The sequence below is a fragment of the Aotus nancymaae genome, unplaced genomic scaffold (genome assembly GCF_030222135.1).
Source record: "Aotus nancymaae isolate 86718 unplaced genomic scaffold, 86718_ANA_hifiasm-v0.15.2.pri h1tg000006l, whole genome shotgun sequence".
NCBI lineage: Eukaryota > Metazoa > Chordata > Mammalia > Primates > Aotidae > Aotus > Aotus nancymaae.
Window position 1 is genome coordinate 74,481,493 of NW_026988417.1, and position 17,834 is coordinate 74,499,326.

General features: G+C 37.4%; 1 protein-coding gene and 1 pseudogene across 4 annotated transcripts in view; one reads left to right on the forward strand and one right to left on the reverse strand.

Moving 5' to 3' along the window:
• LOC110568023 (zinc finger and SCAN domain-containing protein 5A-like) overlaps positions 1–5,470 on the forward strand; it is a 40,870-nt pseudogene extending 35,400 nt beyond the window's left edge.
• Positions 1–17,834, reverse strand: part of RASGEF1B (RasGEF domain family member 1B) — a 605,535-nt gene that overhangs the window by 135,617 nt on the left and 452,084 nt on the right. The gene's annotated exons all lie outside the window — the stretch shown is intronic.

Genomic DNA, 17,834 nt, shown 5'->3' on the forward strand with positions numbered 1-17,834 from the left:
TGCCAGCCATTGCAGAGACAGTAAAACTGCATTAGGGACAAGCCCAGACAGCAAGGAGCTTACCAAGAGTTGAAAAGCTTTTCCAAAGTCAACTGAAAAGATCACATCCACTTCTTTCAGTTTAAGAATCATGGAGAGTAATGTATTAGTCCATTTTGTTTGTCTATAAAGGAATATCTGAAGCCACATAATTTATCCAGAGATTATTTGGTTCCGAGTTCTGCAGAATGTACAAGAAGCATGGCACCAGAATCTGCTTCTGGTGGGGACTCAGGAAGCTTTTACTCACATGGCAGAAAGCAAAGGCACAGCAAGAGAGATGCCAGGCTCTTTTACATAATCAGATCTCATGTGAACTAATAAGATGAAAACTCACTTATACTACAAAGGTGGCACCATGCCATTCCCGAGAGATCCACCCCCATGACCCAAACCCCTCCTGCCAGGCCCCACCTCCAACATTGGGGATCACATTTCAACATGAGATTTGGAGGGGGCAAGCATCCAAACTATATCAAGTAGGTTGAGCTTAGGCAATGCAAATATATGATCTTTTATCTTCCTGATAATTAAGATGACTATAGAGTCTTGGGCTTACACTGGCTGCCTTAGCATAATTAATAGCAAAGTGGACATGGTAGTGTGCTCCAGTAGTCCCAGATGCTTGGGATGCTGAGGCAGGAGGGTTGCTTGAGCCAACAAGTTCAAGCCTGCAGTGAGCTATGATTATGCCACTGAGTTCCAGCCTGGGCAATAGAAGGAGACTCCATCTCTAAAAACAAGAAGTATTATTAGAACCTCCCTTCAATTCTCAAAAGTGTCCCACTTTGGACAATAAACTACACAGTCATGTACTAATAATAGACTTACAGTTCCTCTCCAAGTCTCATTTTATCACTCTACTTTTTACATAACCCTGGTAGAAAACTTTGGAAGAAAACTAACATTTACTGAATACCTACTATATGCTGCATGTGCGTTCTATGCAAATTTTATTCTATATTTACAACGACCCTATGGGAGTATTATATCCTCATTTTACAGATAAGGACACTGAGACTCAGAAAGTGCAGGAACTTGCCTAAGACTACCAACAAATAAGTGTCTAAATTAGGATTTGTCTACTTCTGTCCACTATCAAAATCCATGCTCTTTCCTCAATTTTTCAAAGGTGTTTCATGGAGATGGCATCAAAATCACCTGGCTACTTACTTTGAAGGCAGATTATAGGGCCTCACTTCAAACCTGCTGAACCAGAATGTCCCACAGTAGGGCCTGATATCTGCATTTGCAATAAGCCCATTAGATGATTCTCATGCACTGGAATGCTTGAGGACCACTTTTTAAAAATTATACTATTTCTAGACCTCAGCCACCAATTATTTCTTCAAATAAAAATATTCAAACATTGGTGGGTTCCAAAAGTAACAGCACAGATCCTACTTGGACGCTCCAGTTTTCTTAAATAAAAACCAGATAGTGTATCAGCTGGCAACTTTGTACAACTGATCTCTTCTGGTGATTTAACTAAATATTCATTCTCCCTGTAAACTGTTTCCCTTTCCAAGAGATTTTTCATAGGCCCCTCACAAGGTTAAGTGGAAGCTTTTCTCTGAGAAAGCCAATTCTATATGTTTACACTGATGCTTGAGCAGTGCCAATTATGCCTATATAGTCTCCCAACTTTAGCAAAGGACCTTGGGATATATTATTTTTCTGATTGTTGAAAAACTATAACAAAAATCAACTCTTCCTGATACTCATTACAGCAGAATCATTTAACAGCTATTACTGAATTTTTTTGAGACCTATCGCTCAGTGCCCAGTGAATATATCCAATTCATATATTTTACATTACAGAATAATAAAAATTAACTAAGTCCATGTGATGTGACTTTTACAACACACTCCTGGCTTACAATTTAATAAATTTTGCAAGGCATATTTGTTCAAGCTTGACATGCCCTTGAATCTACAAACAGAATGTTAATGGCTACCTTCTGCAGTCTCTTATCTGTAAGAATATCTAAACTTCTCCAGATCATCGATGTTCTTGGAAAGTACCCTCTACCTGTGTGTTATAATATGCATTTCTAGATTTCATATATAGCTTAGCCTAGGTCATGCTCTGATAGAAGCTTTTGCCTGGGAGGAAAGACTGAAGCAGCACCAAGTCAGGGCCCTTGGAAAACCCCACTAGACAGCAGGGTAGCATTGTTAGATCAAAACAAATATTGAAGGAGGGTGTGAGAAACTCCAATCAAATCTGGGACAGACTCAGTGGTCAGAGTAAAAAACGAATCTTAGAGGTGTCAGGAAGTCATCTTGCTTGTCCAGATTTTGAGGTATTTGCCCTCAGTAGCCATGGTAGGATTATCCAGTAAGCCTGGAAGCCCAAGGTGAAAACAGTGAGGAAGTCCTAATTCAATGAAAAATGGTCCCATAGAAACTAGCTGAGAAAGTAATGTAGGCCTGAAGAGTTAAAGGGGGTAGGCCTAGCAGGTAGGCCAGGCAGGCAGAACTGCCGTGTCACAAAGGTTAGGGGAGGCTGTAGCTCAGGGTTTACATGGGCGCTAGGCTTCTGCTCACCTAGCAATGTAGAGGAAACACTGCTTCGAGACTCCACTTGCAAGTGAAAGGAGATGGGGAGCAGCCCTAATGCAAAACCTGTTTGGTTCTCATTGGCCTGTGGCTTTGGCTGGTCTAAATTTGGAGATAATACCATCATTAATAGCTGTAAATTCATTGGCATGTTTTAATACAGTCTCACTGGCTAGTGCCTTTGGGTTATCAATGTCCTACTTAGATTCATCATTAAGTATGGTAAATTTTGGAGTCTTTTGTTGAATGGTTTATTGAGGTTGAAAGGGATATTATACCCAAAGTTGACGTCCAGAACCATCTGGAAAGGTGGACTTTAGTTTATTGTATGCCAGCTCCAACAGATATTTTGACTTTGAAAGCCTCTGGTTCATCTTCTTATGATAATAAGAATGTACATTTAATTGGTAGGAGCTCAAACTGATGCATGTCAAACTACGAGAAGACAACAATCAGAGTCCCTTGAAATAATAGCAGGATTTCCTCCCTAGAATTCGTCGTTTATGAGCAAGACATTTATACTAATGGCTTGTGAACAGTTTTAATTCCTCAGATGTGCATATTCCATCTTGGCCATACTACATGCAAGGCTTCTGAAAACTATTTAAAAGAAGAAAATGTTTTAGTCAGAATTTATGACTAATAGTCTGGAGTAAAATTTGAGAAAAATATAAAGGTGCAGCACTATAGTACTGTAGTAAAGTCATAGAAAGTGATTAACAATCTTTAGACTAGAACCTACTTGGCTCTTTCAAGTCTTTAGAACTTCCTTAATAATTTTGCAAAATAGCATCACTGCTTCTTGCTCCATCCTCATATTAATAATCACAGCGCTGTACATATACAGGAGTGGTACCTGGGAATTTCCACAATAAATTTTGTAGTTCCCTCAGTTGACTTTCAGAAATTGTGGCCTTGAAACTTATCTGTGTCGATAGTATCATGCTGGATGATATGAGCAAGGGCTCAGCTGAAAGGATGGGATCATCTGGTAGGGATAGCAGTACTGAAGATGTTCCATTACATACTAAAAACGTGGAGTCATTCTTGGAGAGTTATTTACCTGGACCCTCCCTGTCCTGCTTGAGATGAAAACTTAAAACAAATAAAAGTCATATGGATCTTTTTGAGTGTGCTCTTATTCTGCTCATTTTGACACAACTGTTGAGTACTGCAAGGAACTGTGAGTATATTGATGTGACCTCTGCTTCAGTGAATAGTCACAAGCCTGTCTTCCACAAGAGCCAGAGCCCAGATGTAACAGCAGGGGGGACTAGGAAGGCAGTCTTTCCAGCATAACCAGGCAAGAGTAGTAACACTAGAAGGAACTCCTCTAACACCGCTTGGCATGGATATTTCAGCCAACCCCTGCCTGGGGATCACCAGGACTGGAAAGATATAAATCAGTGCTTCTTTCTAGTATTTCTACTTTTACTAATATACACAGACAGCTTTGAAAAGGGATCCTTCTCACATTTTATAAGATTGCGTTAGGTAAGCAGGAAGGTATCATATAATCTGGGGACACTGTAGTTCACCATTAATATGGCAATCTACGTGATTTCCCATAGTCGTGCCTGCCATTGGTGATGGAGTGTGAGTTTAATCAATGGTGACTTGTTTCAGTGCTGATACACGTTGTTCAAACAAAAATAGTATTTCGTTATAATGATTATTTTAAAATAGCCACTGGACATTCTGGAGTAAACCAACACGCAACTGTGTTGTCTTTTGCATTTAAAGGGAGGAGTATTCAGAAAAGTGGTTATGAATCTTTCTAAGAACATGGGTCTCATACTTGAGTCCTCAGAACACAGATTCATTAGACAGCCAACCCTAAGCAACAAGCAATGATGAAGATGTGGCCAGCTTGTTAAGCAGCCTGGCTTTTCTCCATAGGGGAATTAGTCTGTCTTGTCTTTTGCTGAAAAGATCACATTTCAGCTCAAAAGTGCACCGTCCAGGAGGCAAGGAGAGGACTTCCTGCTGCCAGAGAGTACTGTCATGAAAGGTGACCCAAAGTCTCCAGGACCCAAGCAGACCTTGGAGAAGGATCTGAATGTAGACAGGGAAGAGAACCCAGGACTTACATCTCCAGAGCCTCAGCTTCCAGAGGGTCCCACAGATCTGGTGAGAACAACAGAGGGGAAGGAACCCCAAAAAAGAGCCTCTGTGTAAAATGTGGATGCTGACACAGCTTGTGCCTGCATGGTGGAGAGAGAAGCTTCGACTCACCATGAGAACAGAGGATACTCTCTGAATCCGAGAAGTCCCAAAAGAAGCAAACTAGATGCCACCTGTTTCCCAAGAAGGGCCTCAAGGAGTAGCCACACCTGTGGGCAACAGAGACTCGCAGGAACCAGCTGGGATAAGTCCAGTTAATTCCCCAGGCCCTGCAGACGCAGGCAGTCACCCCAATGGCCAAGAAGCCATGGCACTGCAGCCCTTTGCATGTGACGTGTGCAGTAAGAGGTTTAAGTATTACAGCAAGCTAGTCATCCAAAAGAGATCACACACAGGAGAGAGACACATTCAATGTAATCTCTGTGGGAAGTGCTTCATGCAGCCCATAGGCCTCCAACTTCACCAGTGAACCCACACTGGTGAGAAGCCCTACACGTGTGACGTCTGCCAGAAGTGGTTCACCAGGAGATTCTCCTTGAAATGTCACAAGAGGAGGCACACAGGAGAGAAGCCATACAAATGTAAAGTCTGCAAGAAAGTTTTCACCTACAGGAAGAACCTGAAGGAGCACCAGCGCATCCACTTCAGAGAGAAACCCTATAAATGCTCCAAGTGTCCAAGAGCCTACAGCTGGCTGAAATCATTAAGACGCCGCCAGAAAACACATCCAGAAACCACTTCCTAGTGATTCCATAATCAGGTCTATGTCTTTTGCACCAACAAGAGGTGAATGATGATTTTTCTCCAATGTTATCAGATGACATATGACAGGGGCAAAGATGCCTGGCACACAGAAGGGGTGCCTTTGATATAAATTCCAAGGATATTTGAGTAAATATGTATCCTCCCCAGTGAGTTTTGTTTTCTGTTTCATTATGTCTGTTGTTTTCTTATAAGTTTATTTTGGTTTGTGTTGCTGTTCTTTCACAATAAACAATCATCTTATTAGTTTTCAATATTGTATAATGAAAAACTGAGTGTCCTGACTGACATGCTGTTACCCACTGTTTTGCTGTAAAGTACAGTTGTCCAAAGAGGGTGTCCAGATTAAATACACAACGTCTGGGTAAATTTGTGTTTTAAATAAAGAATTTTTTAGTTAAAAAAAAAAAGTAGCAACATAGACTTGGTCAAGGACTTCTCCCCTAGCTCCACCCCACACTGAGCCTACACACCCAGCTGGGAATGTGGTGGTTTGGCAAATTGAATGTGAGTTCAGAGATTGCTTTAAACAACAAAAACAACAACTTGATGTAATTTGCAAAAAAAAAAAGAGAGAGAGAGAGAGAGAGATACACATAACACATACATACATAAAAAGAAAGAAAGCAAGCAGCTAGCTGCAAAGTAATCAAAGAGCAAAAAACACTGGAACCTAACTTGCCAATTGCCTCATGTCTAAGTAGAAGTCCAGAATCAGTTGGATCCCACTGAAGCCTGCAAAGTTAACCTCCCATTTAACTCTTTTTTGATCTTAGTGCTTAATACAGGCCAGCATCTGCTCACACATTAACTGTGGAATACTCCAGATCAAAGGGCCTCTAATTATCTGAGATTTCTTCAGAACTTAAATTTCACTAGTTTAACTAGTAAGATAAAAAGGTATCTTAGGTATAAGCACCTGAATAAACCTGCTAGATATTCAAAGATGGCAGCACAGAGGAAGATGCCTGTAACAAATACTGTTCACTTGTTTTCTACTTCACTTTAAAAGAATGTAGTAAAACCATTTTTCTTAACTGGCATATATTGAAGTGTTTCGCATGAAAGTTACCAAAACGTTACAAGTGGTTCACTAAGGTACATATGTACATATACATATTCTCCTAAGGATGTCAAAGCATCTAATAAGATGGGAGAACATTAAATCAAGAAAAGTTTAAAATGGAAGTTCATTTTAGTATTAAGAATATATCATCCTGCACATCATTTGGGTTATAGCCCCAAATAAACCTGAAAACCATGTCTTTTCCATGTTTGTGTCTTGGACTCTGGCACAGTGCCTGCCTAGTACATGGTAGATGTTCAATAAATGTTTGTTGAGAGAATTATAAGAAAATAGTTCAGAGGTCTCATTGCACTTCCTCAAGTGTAAGCAAACTCATTACTTATGGAATGCATGGGGTCGAGCTTGACTGCTGGTGTTTTGGTTGTTATTTTAAGTCATTTTATTATCCAAATTTAGCCAGTATCTACTTTTAAGTAACAAGGCAATGATATATCTTGCAAAAAATGGTGGAAAAGAATATAAAACAATTTAAATGACTGTTAAGTTTTCTACGTACTGTGTCATATCATAGCTTTATGAGAAACCCTGCCATCATCTAACATATTCTTTAACCTCTGCTTAAACTCTTCTAATAATAGTGAGATACTATCTCACATGGTAACTCATTCTGGTTAGGGGATAGCTTTGATCATTATATAAAAATCCTCCTCATTTGGAAGTGAATTCTGCCTCCCATAAATTCAATGCTTTGTTTCTATATGAAAGCCCTCTAACTTCATGAAGATCCTTCAAATATCTGAGAAGTATTATTATGATCCCTTCCCCCCATTCCCCTCAAACTGAATATTCTCATCCAAAATAAACATTCGTATTCCCTAAGACATGGTTTGCAACCCCTCATCCCTATTTTGGGCATCTTCCAGTCTGCTTATGGCATTTTTTCTAATGTGAAATACTAAAACCTGAAAAAAATTATTTTGGACTTTTTTTTTCTATGATCATTGTCTTGTACATGCTTGATATTAACTAACACTTCAAAGATGTTTTTATGGCTGGGCATGGTGGCTCACGCCTGTGATCCCAGCACTTTGGGAGGTCGAGGCAAATGGAGTACAAGGTCAAGAGATTGAGACCTTCCTGGCTGACATGGTGAAACCCCATCTCTACTAAATACATAAAAATTAGCTGGGCGTGGTGGCATGCGCCTGTAGTCCAAGTTACTCAGGAGGCTGAGGCAGGAGAGTCACTTGAACTTGGGAGGCGGAGGTGGCAGTGAGCCAAGATCATGCCACTGCACTCCCGCCAGCCTACAGAGCGAGACTGTTAAAAAAAAAAAAAAAAAAAAAAAAAAAAGATGTTTTTATGTCATTACTATTACACAACATCAGCCTATCCTTTATTTGTATGTTTAATTTTTGTTTGTTTCTGAGTTTAGAGTTTAAATTTATTTATATTTAATTTTTTTCATCTCATTTTTTTGCATATTTCAAACTATCATTATAGGCTACTGAGACTTTTTCAGTCTTGAGTCTGTCATTCATGTGACATACATTGTATTAGCTTATCCTCTCCTAAACCAATGGTGAAATAAATACTAAATAAACTGAAAATCAAGTCCAGGAACTTCTGTCTGAATCCTATTTTCAGCTTCTCTAAGGCTCGATGCAGGGGAAATTTACCTGTTCTAAGTGCCTTTGAGCCAGAATTATCTTTGAGCATTTTGATGCCCAGAAATGACTAAATGCCTCAGGACTTTTGTTTGCTTTAGGTTAAGCTGGAGAAGTTTTAAATTGTGCAAGAATCTTCTTTTTCTTGCCAGCTTGCAGTCCTGTTTTCGAATGGAAGCTTGAGACTTCTACCTTTCCTTTCCTTTCCTTTTCTTCCATAGTGTAGATCTCATTTTATGCTCCTCCCAATCTCTACTTCACCCTGACCGCAAAAGACTTTATTCTCTTCTTAAGAGATCATGTTAATCCATCAAGAAGAAACACACTGGAGAGTAGGAAGCCAAAACCACCCGAGTAGAGAGACAGACACAAGCGTAGAGTGAGACTGTACTTCACATCTGGAAATTCCCTCATTCCTCTTTTGTTTCTCTACTGTTGGTATTATTTTAACATGAAATGAAGCTAACAATTTGAAGTGTATAAATAGAGGCCCTTAACAAAATGTAGCTCATAGCAAAATGATGGTATAATGAAACCTAAAGATTAGAGTTCTGCTTTAAGTCAACAAGGTGTTAACAAACTTCCAAGCTCTAAAGATGTAGAGCAGAGTTTACAGGTATATGGCACACTCAAAGATCTGCTACCTACAGGCTCTGACTTGCAATCAGAGGCTTTTATCTCATTTGGTTCAGGCAAGGCAGTATCATGTGCAGCTGAGATCCTTTAAGAATAGCATTGGAAAACTCATAGCTTGGCCACTCCCTTGTGCTGTGATTTTGGGCAAGTCATTTAATCTATGCGGGCTTGTTTCAACTTTTATAAATCAAGGTGGTGCCGAATTATATTATCCTGAAGTCTTTTTTAGTTTTAACATTATCAATCTTCTAAACATGTTTTTGTGCATGAAGTTTATAATGTTTGTGATTATAAAATGATTCATTAAAGAAAAATTAGACAAAGAGAAAAATCTTTGTAAAATCACTGCTGTTAATATTTTTATTTTTCTAATTCTATTTTTATGCATATTTCTACATAATACTTAAGTACTAGACACATGTATAATGTTTGTTCACCTAGGGCTCCTCCAGCCTGAGTGTAATACCTTACACCAATACGACCTGATCTCTCTGGCCACAAAGAACTTAGGAGTTGTGGTTTGCCTAAAACAAAACAAAACAAAACAAAAAAAATGAGTTAGACAACTCGATTTAGGAATTTGTAATTGGAATACTGAGAGAGAGATGAAATCAATTAGTAATGAGACTGAGATGAGCAGATGCATGGTATAATAGAAGCTAAGGAAAACATTTTGGACAATGTGGATGCTCAAGTTATGAAGACAGCAAAATTATATTTAAGAGGAGGAGGCTGAAGTGATAGAGAAATACGGAGTAGGCATGCAGAGAGAAGTCCTGAGAGGAAAATCTAGTAGCCTGAGAGAAGACCTTTGTACTCAGTAATTTTCCAGATTCAGTTTCCAAGAGGTCCATCTGTTGTTGACTCCTATGCTTTGATTCTCATAAGCCTCCTGAAACATACTTAAAAGTCCTTTTCTCTGAGCTGGGTCAATGTCACTGCCAACCAAAAGAGACCTGACTCAATTTAAATTTGACTTGAGATATTTTATTGATGATTATAAACTATTTCCCCAAATTATTACATATGCTTTAGATGCATAGTTTTTAATGGCTAAATAATAATTTATAGTGTGGATACATTGTATAAAGAACCTGAATGACAGTGAAGCTGATTACTGTTAATGCTGTTAGAATTATTCCCTAGGTATTAAGGAATCTAAGACCTGCAGTTACCCAAAGGATTCTGGAAAAGCTCCAACATTCTTTCAAGAATCCTTTCACCTTCCAGAAGAGGCAACACACACACACACACACACACACACACACACACACACACACACACACAGCTTAATCAGTAGAATTTAACATAGAGAAATTAAGCCTGAGTTCAAAAAATCTCTTGAGTGCTGCTTTCCCAACTTAACCCATTACAAATGTTTTTGTGAGGGCACAGTGGGTATTTTCCAGCTTCCCCATGCCATCATAATTCAGACATAGCCCCACCCTAACCTGATCTTAGTAATGGAACAAGAAAATCTGGGACAAAGGCCACTGTGAAGTTCAGATGAGCAGGTTAGGTACACAGGAACAACAGGTGCACCTAAACAATAGATTTACATTTTCTTTCTAATAGAAAGATAAAAAGAATATAAAATGCCATAATTACCTTTATAAGAAAAGTCAAAATGGTATCAGCTCATAGACGGCACCAATGCTTGGCAAAGCCTCCAGCAAGCTATCAGGAATTTAGGCTCCATTCAAAATATGATATCAAATGTTGTGCAAACTTGGATATTGCTTGAGAAAAAAAAGTCTATCCCCTTCCCTTACACAAATTTTATCCACATGGTAACTTGAAAATTCTCCACTAGCTCTTCTTTCCCAACATAATAGGACAATTAGTCTTTCTAATCTGAGTTTCTCCCAAACCCCTGAACTCACACTAATTCTTTCATAAAATTACACCTATTCAATATTATTGAATACAGCAGAGAGACACTCACAGTTTTAATTAAAGAGGCAAAGGCATCTCTGAATAGAAAGTAGTCTGTGAGTGCTTTGCTTTGTGTTTTCAGGGAGTGGATGACAGATACTGTGATGTCGATAAACAGCCTATAAGGTAAGGGATATAAAGTTTTTGTGTTTATTTATATGATTTAGACTTTATTGTGGATCTACTTAAACATTACTTCTGAGAAAACGTAAAATAAAGTATGTACAAGCGTTTTATAATATTTAAATCTACTTACCCTCCAAATGGAGTGCTTTGCTTTTGCTGGAAGGACAAATAGGCAATGAGGTCTTTTGAACACATCAGACTGGAACATCACAGATTTGGCTTCAAATCTTACTACCTGTTTGACCCTTGGCAAGGTCCTCACCACTCATGTTTTGATTCTCTCATCTATAGCCAGGCGCGGTGGCTTACACCTGTAATCTCAGCACTTTGAGAGGCTGGGGCGGGTGGATCACAAGGTCAGGAGTTTGAGACCAGCCTTACCAATATGGTGAAACCCTGTCTCTTTAAAATAAATAAATTTAATAAATAAAAGATTTTCTCATCTATAATATAGTATCATTGATGCATTATGTATTTAATCAAGGTTAAATGTATTCTGTATTAGTGATGCCTCCCTTACTAAGTTAATGAGAATATTAAATGATATTTGTAATGTGTCTGCCATAAAAAGTGGTCTTAATGGCATCAGAGTTAGATAGGAATGTCTCTGGTGTCGTATTATTAGCTATGGGCTGGCTATTGCTTTCCAATATTATAAAAACTTTCCTGGAAAATCTTCCAGTCAAAAATATAAAAGGTGAAATTGATTTTATCTCTTTTCTAGATATTTTATTTCTAGCTATATAGAGTATACATCTCTTTAGAAAGCCCAGGAGAGTGAATAAAACATTATAATTAATGTTTTAAAGGTTCAGTGTGGTGATCAAAGTCAAAGTCAAAATGGATATTTAAAATTCACAAGTTGTTCTATGTACTGTGAACCTTAAATAATGAGATGTGTAGAAAACATGATTTTTTTTTTTTTCAGACAAAGTCAAAGTTTCACCCATGCAAGAATGCAGTGGTGCTATCTTGGTCCACTGCAACCCCCACTTCCTGAGCTCAAGTGATCCTCCCACCTCAGCCTCCCAAGTTGCTGGGACCACAGATGCATACCACCACACTGGGCTGATATTTTTTGTATTTTTGGTAGAGATGAGATTTCACCCTGTTGCCCAGCTGGGCTCAAACTCCTAAGCTCAAGTGATCCCCGCCCACCTAGGCCTCCCAAAGTGCTGGGATTACAGACATGAGCCACTATGCCTGGCCTAGAAAATATGATTAAATATTGAGTTTACACTTGATCTCAGCCAAAAGGCTGAGAAGTGATGAAATACTGAGTTTATAATAAACTCTATATTTAGTAGTCTTAATGGGCATTCCAGTCTTGTGTCCGTAAATACAGAGTTTATAAAAAACTCAATACTTAACCATCACCCAAAGCTTGAGAATGGCCACCTGATGGCATAGACAAGTTGTCTTCAATATATACTCTCATTAGTGGTAGCTATAGGTGGGTTTTTTGGGAAAATAGAAGAGGTAGTTCTTAAGGTGTTTACCAAAAATTTATATGAAGTTAATATAAACTATTAATTGACTATATATTGATTGTTGTATCACAATTTGCAAGAACATGAAGATAATGGGTGAGGCAGTTAGGAGAAAAAATGACTTTAAATAATTGTCCCGAGGGATGAATATGGGGCTGAATTCCCATACTCATGTCTCTGGGCCTAATAAATTTTATATATCCCAGCTCGGACTGCTCTGAGCTATTTTTCTTTCTTCAGTATCATATACTAACAGGGAATTAATTAACTTCCCAATGACATTAGAAAAAATGGTATAATCTGGAGAAAAAAAATCAGCCTTGATTCTTACCTCATCCTATACATCATCAAAGTCATTCAACCCATCATTGTTTCAGTGTTAAATGTCATTACTGACATTACAGAAAAATTGGAAGTAAAGAAAGGTAATGAGATTGGGTCACTCCAATGAACACATACATACTCCTGTAGATTTAACCATATAGAGACAGTATTACATGAGTATCTAATGTATATGTGTGTCTAATGCATATAATAGACACATATAATACACATACACAGATATTTATAATTTGGTAATATATGAATATATCTATAATTTGATGTATATGATTTAGGAGTCAGAAATATAATACAGTAGAAGCATAATATAGTCAGCCCTCCATTTAATGAAAGCAGCAGAGGCATCTCTGAATATGAAGTCCTCTTTTTTGAGTATTTCGCCTTATCTTTTTTCAGGGACATGGAAGGCCACTGTACTACACCATTTTGTATCAGGGACTTAAGCATACAGCAGGGACCTCAGATTTTAGCATCTACAGGGTCCTGTTACCAATCCCTGCTGATACTGAGGTATGAATGTGACACAATTGACCCAAGTTACCTGCTTCACTGGAAGGGGCCCAGGGGAAAGTTCCTCAAATGTCGCTGTATTATATGTGTGTCTAATGCTATATATTTGGTTAAAGAAAACTTATTTCCTAGATAGAAGAGACTTGTTTTTCAGTCTAAGTTTTGTAAGTTTCTATATCCACCTCCTAGAATGTCCATGCCAATTCTGACTCTAAAGCAGTATAAAAGAAAACTTATTTTTAAAATCTCAACCAATTCATCTTTTACGCCAAGTTAAAAACATTTGCATGTATATCATCTTCATAAAGTTTTATGAAAGCCTTAAAAGATGAAACAAATAATAGGAGACATATTTGCTTAAAAATATAATAGGATTATTTACATTTATTATGTGAGTTTAACCTAAATAATAAACCTGGGCTTTTCAAACTTCTGTTAAGGCTAATCCTAGCCCAAGGACACATGCAAACAAAGCACAAATCAAATTCTATGACCTTGAAGAGCACTGTAGACACTTTATTAAGGACTGTTTTGTTTTGTTTGGAGAAGTAGAGGTATTAATAGCAGGAAAAAAGAGGTTTCGCTTCATGAAACACAGTAAAATTTATTAAAAATCCTCTTTTCCCATCCCTTTCATCAAAGCCTCATTCATCAGAGCAGCTGCTGGTACTCTTTGTCATCTTGTCCCCAGACTGTAGCCCCTTCTGGCTTTTTCCTTATCTTCCTCTTGTCCCTCTTGCCACGTAACTCCAACCTCTTACTGTTTTCATAAGTTTCCCCCCCGCCAATCAGGTATCTCTATATTTCCACATCTTATTTTTTAAAATACATGTCCATGCCTTTTCTTATGTTTATCAATTTAGCCTATACTCTCCCAATCCCACCTCACTCCAATCAGCAGAGTTCAACATTCCTCCTTATGAGCGGAGAAATGAGTAACAGAAAAGAGAGAAGGGGAAAGGTGGAGAGATTACACAACAATTCCACAATTAAACAAATACATGATTTAATATATTTTTCTTTTACCCCTATCACATATATTTTTTAAAAGTCAGTATAAAGTTTGAATAGAAGAATGGATCAAGGAAATGAACATGTATTATACAGATGAATAAATAAAAAACAGTCATGGGAAAAAATAAACCTTGCTAGTAAATAAAAAATAGCAGATGAAAACAATGAGATTTAATTTATTGAATCAGTAAAGATTAAAAATTGTAATATTCAGGTTGGACATAGTGGCTCACACCTGTAATCCCAGCACTTTTGGAGGCCAAAGCGTGTGGATTACTTGAAGTCAGGAGTTCGAGACCAGCATGACAAACACAGCGAAACCTTGTCTCTGCTAAAAATACAAAAATTAGCTAGGTGTGGTGGTCCGTGCCTTTAATCCTAGCTACTAGGGAGGCTGAGGCAGAAGAATCGCTTGAACCCAAGAGACATAGGTTGCAGTGAGCCAAGATCACGCCATTGTACTCTAGCCTGGGTGACAAAGTGAGACTTCTCTGTCTCAAAAAAAAAAAAAACTATATTATTCAATTCTGATGGAGGTATAGTGAGACTGACATTCTTACATATCACTAGTAAAAACACAGACTGGACATATTTTTAAAAACTAATCAGGTAATACATATTGTAAAATTTTGTTTCTAATCTTCGTTATTCATTTCTAGGAATAATTATAAGGAAGTAATTATAGAAACATACACAGATCTATGTATAAGTATGTTCATCATTTATTTTAACATTATTTATAATGACAAAAATTAGAAACTACCAGAATTGGTTTTTGGTAAAATATCTTAAACAAATTTACAAGAAAAAAACAACCCCATCAAAAAGTGGTCAAAGGATATGAACAGATACCTCTCAAAGGAAGACATTTATGCAGCCAACAAACATATGAAAAAATGCTCATCATCACTGGACATTAGAGAAATGCAAATTAAAACCACATTGAGATACTATCTCATGCCAGTTAGAATGGCGATCATTAAAAAATTAGGAGACAACAGATGCTGGAGAGGATGTAGAGAAATAGGAATGCTTTTACACTGTTGGTGGGAGTGTAAATTAGTTCAACCATTGTGGAAGACAGTGTGGCGATTCCTCAAGGATCTAGATCTAGAAATACCATTTGACCCAGCAGTCCCATTACTGGGTATGTACCCAAAGGATTATAAATCATTCTATTATAAAGACACATGCACACAGATGTTTATTGTGGCATTGTTCACAATAGCAAAGACTTGAAACCAACCCAAATGCCCATCAATGATAGACTGGATAAAGAAAATGTGGCACATATTCACCATGGAATACTATGCAGCAATAAAAACGGATGAGTTTACATCCTTTGCAGGGACATGGAGAATGATGCAGACCATCATTCTTGGCAAACTGACACAAGAACAGAAAACCAAATACCACATGTTCTCACTCATAAGTGAGTTTTGAACAACGAGAACACATGGTCACAGGGAGGGGAACATCACACACTAGGGCCTGTCAGGTGGTGGGGGACTAGGAGAGAGATAGCAGGGGCTGGAGGGATAGGGGAGGGATAGCATTAGGAGAAATACCTAATGTAGATGATGGGGTAATGGATGCAGCAAACCACCATGGCACGTGTATACCTATGTAACAAACCTGCAGGTTCTGCACATGTACCCCAAAACTTAAAGTGTAATAATAAAAAAAAGTGAAAAATAACTTAAGCAATAGTAATACACTCAAATATTGGTTATTAAAATTCAGATCTTTGAAATCTATTTAATGATGTAAAATGCTTATGAATATGAATATGCTTATAATATGAAGCTAAAATGAATTAGGTAGAAAACTACATATGCTGAATTAGCTAAGTTATATAACACAAATAAATGCACTCATAGAAAGAAAATACAGCAAAATATTAACTATGGTTATCTTTGGATTGTAGAAATTTTCATTTCCTTTTTGACCTTTCCTGAATTTTCCAAATTACTCATAATGAGGAAAAAATAAAGTATTACTCCCATAATCAGAAAAAGAGCTTTGTGTTTATTTTAAACCAAGAAAAGACATCCAAATTGTACTGTAAATAATCAAATGACATTTCTATTTTTCCAAACTCATGGATGAAACTTAAAGATTAAATTTCTTGTCCCTGGAAGAGACTTTCTTGAAGATAAAAGATACCACTCTGGTCCCAGATAATTTGATAAAGTTGGTAGAGATTAGAGAAAGAGGTGGGAAGAGAAAATTATAGACTATAATAAGAGTTGTATAGTTTCATGAAAAGCCTTAGTTATTTACTCTAAATGATGAAGGCACTTAATTATTAGAAGCCAATTTAGATGAATTATTATTATACTTATATTTCCCATTTGTCTGAGACATTTAATGGGTTTTCTAAAAATAACTTTAAAATAGATTATCTCCACAATTTTATCAATAAATGGTAACATCTTTCTTTGATATTTTTGGGTCATTTTTAATCTTTGTTTTTGCATGACAATGGACAACAAATTTTTGAGCACCTGATACTAAGAATAGGATTTGATCTTGACCAGATATAATTGCTTAGCACATAAGCCTTCTGGACATGTCAATTACAAATTGCACACAACATCATAGAGCTGAAAGTTAACATTAGAGAAGGAACTTGATTGATTTTTTAATATCATAGCTTAATCCAATCATCCATTGTTTTATTCAAGCCTCCCATCTTCCCCTGAAAGAGCTAGGTAGGAAGATTAAAATAATTAAGAATAAATCTATCTTAGAAAGCCATCTCAGAGTTTGCCTATTCATAGAAAGTCCAGAGGACAGTATCTTAATTTATCACATATAGGGAGTTCTTCTGATCATTAAAAACATCCCATATGGATGGGATTTAAAAAAGAAAAAACAACTTCTCAGAGAATTCTTGGAGTACTATATACCAGTACTAATATTCCTGGAGTATCATATTTTAGAGTGGTTCCAGAATTGAATACCCGCACAACAGCCAATAATGCCTCTGGGGAACCCAAATAGCCAAACATGAGTTAGGAGTTCCTCTTGGAAACAGCTTCTACCATATAGAGCCCTCACCCTACTGTTATGCTGGTCTCCATTCTAAAGCAGTTATGTCCACTTTGGTCACTCAGGATGATTTGGAGCCAACCACCACATAAAGCAACTCAACTCAAGGGTGACCACACTTGTTGAAGTTTTTTTAAAAAAAATTCTGTATTATAAAATATAATGCATTTACCTAAAAGGGCATAAAATCTGTATGTACAGTTTAATAAGTAGTTACAAAGGAACATCCATATGGCTACCAACCAAATTAAGAACATTGTCAACACCCCTAGAAACATCCTATGAAGCCCTTTCTTGTCACAACCCACTCCCTGAGTTCATTTGAAACACCACCTCTCCGACCCAGCAGAGATTCTTGGCTGGGATTTTATCACCACTGAAGAAGTGTTAGAAAGACTTTCCCAAAATAGTCCTTACTGTATAGCACATGACACTTTTTTGGCATTTAATAAGAAGGCTGTTACTATTTTCAAAAATGTCTCATTGATCATAGGAAATAACTATTCTCCAGGACATAATAGGCATAGATGTTCTGGAGGACAGCTT